Raw genomic sequence first — 6,170 nt, 5'->3', positions numbered from 1 at the left:
ACTCCCACATGCAACATTGGCGTTTGGCCATTGTTGTGGCCTCATGTTGCTGCCGTGTTAATTGCAACCGCAACAACATAATAAATGGCCAACTGCCAGAGAGCGGTAGAAAAACAGTTAGTTGACATTGACGCACTGCGAATCATAAAAACGGACAACAAATTGATTGCCAATCAGCAACATGAACACGACAGCAACACCAGCAAATGCAGCAACTGCAGCAACCTGCAACTTGCAACTCCCCGACTGCAGGTGTCAATGAATGTTGCAAATAAGGAAAAGCGCGACAAGCGTGGCGAAAAGCGGGGAAAACGGGTGAATGGGGGAAAGGAGAGCGAAAATGTGGAGAAAAAAGTTAATTGACCACTGCCAATTGCTGCTAATGTGGCCAGTTATTATGTCAAACGGTCAGCTCTTGCTTTCGGCCAGCGGCTTTAATTGAATACAGCATCGGCTGGACAATTGTCACGCAGTTGCCGTTGCGGCAAGGCTGCATCTGTTGCAGACCAACTGCTGCGATACAGTTCGCCAACTGGCGACATGCCACTTGCAACGTGCAACTGGCAACCCACACGAATCCGCAATCCGCAAGCGAATGAAAGATGTCCACGAGGCGCACATGGAAAAATTCCACTAGCAATTAAAAATATTTCCAACGCAAATGCAGCCAGCTGCTGAGGTGCACTGCGAGAAAAGAGAGTCACCATCAGAAGTTATTAAAAATTTCATTCGGAATTTAGGACTTAAGCTTCCTCGATATGAGCTTACATAAACCATACTTCTTATAATAATAATAATAATAATAATGTATATGTAGTTCTCAATTAACCCCCCTTTTCCCCGAGTGCACCTGGACGGATTTCACCTTGTCCCGGCCGCCCGGCGATGTCGCCTCGGATCGATCCAGTTCGCGTCCAGCGATCGGCATCCAGGGGCTACTTGCTCGGAGGCTCCGCATCTGTCTGGTCTTCGGCGTGGACTGGAGTTCGTCTTTGCCAGCTGCGTTGGCCGTTAGAAATGCTAATGAAAGCCAGGCGGTCCGTCGGCATTGGCAGCTGCCTGGCTGCAGTGCCTCAACTTCCACAGCCCAACTTCCCCCGTGTTGCGGTGCGTTTTGCGATTTGATTGCCTGGGCATAGAAAGTTGCACGGCTACCGTTTTTGGCGGCCAGCTTGGGACAGCTGCCTGAAGGTTTCGCCTGCATCGATATCTCGGTCTGGGAATGCTCCGCATCCGTCCGACATGTGCGATGCATTTCCCCATTTCCTTTCCTTTTGCGCGAGAGCGCGCGGGCATTCTGCACACGTGTCGATCGTTCAAGTTTTTTATGATTGCGCATATGTCTACAGCTTCCTGCTGCGGGGCAAGGACGTTTCGCCTCGGCATGCCTTTGTTCCTGCCTGCCCTGCCTTTCACCCTCCCTACCCTGCCGCCCAACCCCCTCGGCAAGGCCTCGGCCTCATCCGCGTCCTCCCAGCTGTCCACGTCACTTACCACATGTGTGCGCTTTCCTCGCCCCGACTCCCGAAGCCAGATCCCAGATCCCATAGCCATACCCACTCCCAATCCCCGATTGCCGATCACACATGCAATGCAGCCGGCACTCGGGCATCAGAAGAGTCAGCTTGGCTATTTCCCCGGCACATATGCCAGGTTTTAAGGGTCGGAAGGGGAATTTTTAGTTCTAAGAGGTCACATAGCATCGGGAAAAGTAAAGGATAAATGTCCTTTAACGTTGGAGTTTTATCTCGAAAAAGTTTGGAAAAACTAAAGTATCGGAGGTATTTAGACAGCAATAAAAAGACCTAAAACCCAATTTCAGATCATAGGAAACTTGCTGGATATAGCTTGTACAATGATTTATTAATTTAGCTGTTTCTGCAACATTCGGCAGTTATCAGCATCTTACAGAGGGAACCAGCCGAGGCCAACCAGCGAGTCCAATCGACGGCTGGCAACCAGTTCGCCCCATCATCTTTATGGCATGCAGCCGCCGCCGTCGACGAAGTGAGGAGCAGCACATGGCCACCGCCCTCTCCGCGATTCCACCCCAGAAACAGGAACGGAGCAAATCTCAATGGGATCGTGGACATGTGCGTGGAATGCCGCGAGCAGCTGTGTGATATCTGCTTCTCGGTCTCTGGCATCGGAAACTGAGCAGCTGATAAAGACAGAGAGCCCCGAACTCAGAACTCAAAACTCAGAACTGGAACCCGCATAGATGGTCGACAGATTTATGTGGGCCTCTGAGGTTTTTCCCAGCCTTTGACCGGTCACTTCCATGGGAAATTCCTGGCCTTTCCTTTTGCTTCGAATTTAAAGTATCAAAGTATCAATTAATTATGCGACAGTAGTATTATATTTTTATTCCGGGAAATGGTGACTACCGCACTCTGATTCTCCCATGAATACAAAGCTTTTTGCAGCATCAGATCAGTTGAACCTCTGAACTTAAACAATATTGAAAGACTCGTTACCAGCATTACCATGATGCAGAACAAACCCCTTTTAACGATGGGATTATAATTGGATGTAAATAGTAGACTATAAAAGCAACAAAATATACTTTATCAGGAATCAACAAATTTGCATTTGTACTTCTTCTTTGTGGAATTAGTTTGTTGTTAGATATTTAACTATACTTAGTAAAAAGTATTTGTTGATTTAACGTTAACTATTAGACAAGCTCTATTTTGTTCAAGAAAAAAAGAAACTGTCGACACATAGCAGAGCAAGGTTTCGATCCTCGGACCTCTGGGTTATGGGCCCAGCACGCTTCCACTGCGCCACTCTGCTTGGAGAATCTCCGCGACAATCCCTACTCATGTTGTTGGATGTGGCTAAAGAGTAATAATTTTTGTGAAATAGTATAAGTTTATTAAGGCAGTACTAAATAAGGTCCAAGGAGTTTCTATACTTACAAGAAAAACTCGGAGTAGGGAAAATAAATCAATGCGAGAGTAAAAGACAAATATATTTATAATTTTCTCTAAAAAATGTTTCCTTACCCTTGCAACACCCAAATGATTAAAAGCAAGGAAGTTACAAAATAAGGTACAAAATACTTTATCAAGGGCCCAGGGCTGCCAGGATTACCGTCTCTTTGAGGAGTGGTACCTTCGGTTGAGACATCAGCTCAGCCCCTTTCTCGAGTGGGTTATCGGGAAGAAGACATCGGAGGGAAGCCACTTTTGGGCTCTTTTGCGGACTTAAGCGGCTCAAGAAGCCATTTGCCACCGCAAGACGCAGGGTCCTCGGCCCGAGCCCATCCATCATCCCAGATATGACAAGTGGCCAAGTGGCCAGGGGCCTTGCTGGCCTGGCTCGATCATCTCTTAACTTAAACTGAACACGACGCCAGCAGCGGCTGCCGGTGGAAAATGTAAGCAATTAGCAACTGGCGACAAATTGACGAGGCCGAAACAAAAACCAAGCACACACGAGAATCCGTGGGCTTCGACCACCTGCTGAGATTTTGTGCGAAAAAACCGGGGAATGGGTCGGGAAATGGTGTTGTGACCAGAAGAGCGGATTGTGGCCATAATATTTGTGCCGGGAGGCGGCTGCTGCTGCACATCCCAGGTAGTCAGCACTCAGATGAAGTTGCACCAGCCAAATGTCTCACTTTTGGCAAGCCTCTAATGCCCCTGGCCATTATTGCCGTCTAGACAGATCCTCTGTCGCCCGACTAATGAGGACAACTACTCCCGGATAGGGATAGGGATCATTCCTCGGTCGACAGAGGTTTCTTTGTAAACCTCCTGCAGACACAAATAGGTTTCAATTATGCTGATAAATATTGGCTTGAGATGGCGGCAGAAAAAAGTGTCAAGTTCACTGCCCCAAGAAAAATAAATGCGATGTTACGCAGCAAAGGTGAACACAGCGTGTATATAGGATACCACTGCCTAAGAACATCTTGATAAGTCCCTTGGTCCAGCTTGCATATCTTTTCAAAATGCCCTTAGTGAATCCTACGACTGAAGTTCTTCCTACTCTTTACTTTCTTTCATTATAGGTCGAAATCCTCTAAATCATATTACCACATATCAATCGAAACTTGTTTAATATCCTTGAGGTTCCCTTGAGTTTATCAAAACAAGGCATTATTTAAACGCCTTCAAATCAGCTGCTTATCAACCACATACTCGTCGCCAGAGTGATCAATATTTAGTGTCGTAGTCACCTCAGCTGCTCGCAATTCGCACGGGGAAAGTGAAAAAAGCCCGGTGTGGCGGATCGGAGAAATGCAGTTCGAATAGAGGCAGCCGTCGGCTTCTGGTGTGGTACCTCGGCCATCCTGCAGATGCGATGCAAGGCACAACTGCCCTGCAACTGCCGGCTTTCCAGTCAATTAGGGTAGCAAAACATACAGCGCACATTTGCCTAACCTTATGGAGGTTCGAATGTGCCATGCTTTCCGGGTCCGAGGGAGCGAGAGTGCTGTATCTGTGGCATATGTGACGGCGTGCGGCGTGCGGCGCAGTTGTTGCCGCCGCGTCGTCCTGCGCGCCGAGGAGCATTGTTAATCGTATCCTGCGTAATAGCATAATAATCCCTAATCGCATCTGATCTGTTCACCTGGTTGACACACTACCCCTCCCTTCCTCGTACCCACCTCCTGCCCTGGCGAAGGGCCGGCTGCACAGTTCCCATTCGCAGTTTGGCTTCCATCGACATGTCCTTTGTGCGCCCTTTGTCGCCGAGTGTCCTTTTTGCCCTAACAACTGGGCCGGGGGTATTGTGACAGCGGTTCATTTGCCTTCTGCCGCCGTTTTCGCTGCTGTTTCAGTTTTGGCGAGAAGTCCTGGGGAAAATGTTCCGGATTGTGCAGTATTACTTTGTTGATAATAGAATACTTTCGAACTTTCCCTCTTTAGGAAATATAAACAAACCTATTTTTCATCGGAAATGACTGTTTGAACTTTTTCCAGTTTTTATTTTATTCAAATTACCAAAAACAAATAATCAACGTTTTAAATTCGAATGTTGAGTAACTCGGGAATTTTAGACGGCATGCATTCTTACATTCGTTTTCAAGATAAGAATAATTGCAGGAAATCCGCATGAATAATCCGACAATAGTACACCGAGGAATTTAACATTTTGACCAATCTGACCTTGTTTATTATAATATAATCAGCGTTCTGAGAAATGTTATCACGTGTCTCCCGACTTTCCTATAAATACGAACTTTTTGCAGCTTTAGTTCATTCAAGTTTCAGACGCAATGAGAGTTCTGGTAAGTAGAACGATGCTGAAATCGCTTGTCCTTATTAATTTGGCATTTTTCGCAGATCTTTTCAGCTATTACCTTGGTGGCCGTCCATCTGGGAGCTTGTGCTCCATGCCGTGAGGACTATTATCTTGAAAATAGTAGCTCAGTTGCCGAAATTTCCGCTTTAGATGCAACAACGTTCGAATGGCCTTTTGATCGCTCTTTTGGTCGGTTATTCAAAATGCGTTATTTCACCCCATTTGAAAACTTGACCCCGTCACCGGACTATTTTGGGGATCAATTTTACAATGTTCTTCATGAAAAATATAATAAAAATAGACCCGTGATGAGTTACAGATAAATATAACATTCTGAATACATAGCAATAGCAAGAGTTCTTTTTATTTCAAACAACAAAATCCATCTGAGGACCTTTAAAGCCCGAACATCAAATCGATTGGATCAGTTCGAGTCCGGAATTCAGCCGAGCTGGGCATTTATGCACATGCGTAAACAAAAGGCATTTCTGTTTCGGTTCCCATTCCCACGCAACTGAGTGTATTGTTTAGCAGAGAAAGGGGAAAAGGGGCGAGTGAGGTAAGTAAACAAAAGCTCGGCGATTATCGACGCCTCAATGAAACGCTTTTTGCCAAGAAATTAGTATTCAGTTACCATATGGACGACAACGAGTTAAACAAACCTGAAAAACCGTGGACGGGGGCCGGATGCGGCCAAAGTAAGGCAAGGTCCGAGGCAAGGAGCCTTGGATCCCACTGGGATCTCTGATCTTGGATCAGCAATCGCCAGTCATCATCGCTGGCCATATGCAAAATATGTCTATAAATGAACGACACTGTCAGAAATATGTTGTCTCTCTAGAGGCAGCCTGAGCTTGGAAATTTGACATTTTGTTTATTAAAGGGTTCTTATTTAATTTTAGAAAAGAATATAT

At 46.2% G+C, this 6,170-nt stretch overlaps 1 non-coding gene across 1 annotated transcript; it reads right to left on the bottom strand.

The window, feature by feature from the left end:
* Positions 1-2,724: 2,724 nt before the first annotated feature.
* Positions 2,725-2,796, bottom strand: Trnam-cau (transfer RNA methionine (anticodon CAU)). The gene has a single exon. It is a non-coding gene; the product is annotated as a tRNA-Met (tRNA).
* Between the last annotated feature and the right edge of the window lie 3,374 nt (positions 2,797-6,170).

Source organism: Drosophila biarmipes, chromosome 3L, assembly GCF_025231255.1.
Source record: "Drosophila biarmipes strain raj3 chromosome 3L, RU_DBia_V1.1, whole genome shotgun sequence".
In the NCBI taxonomy this organism is placed as follows: Eukaryota; Metazoa; Arthropoda; class Insecta; order Diptera; family Drosophilidae; genus Drosophila; species Drosophila biarmipes.
This window is presented reverse-complemented; position numbering and strand designations above follow the sequence as displayed.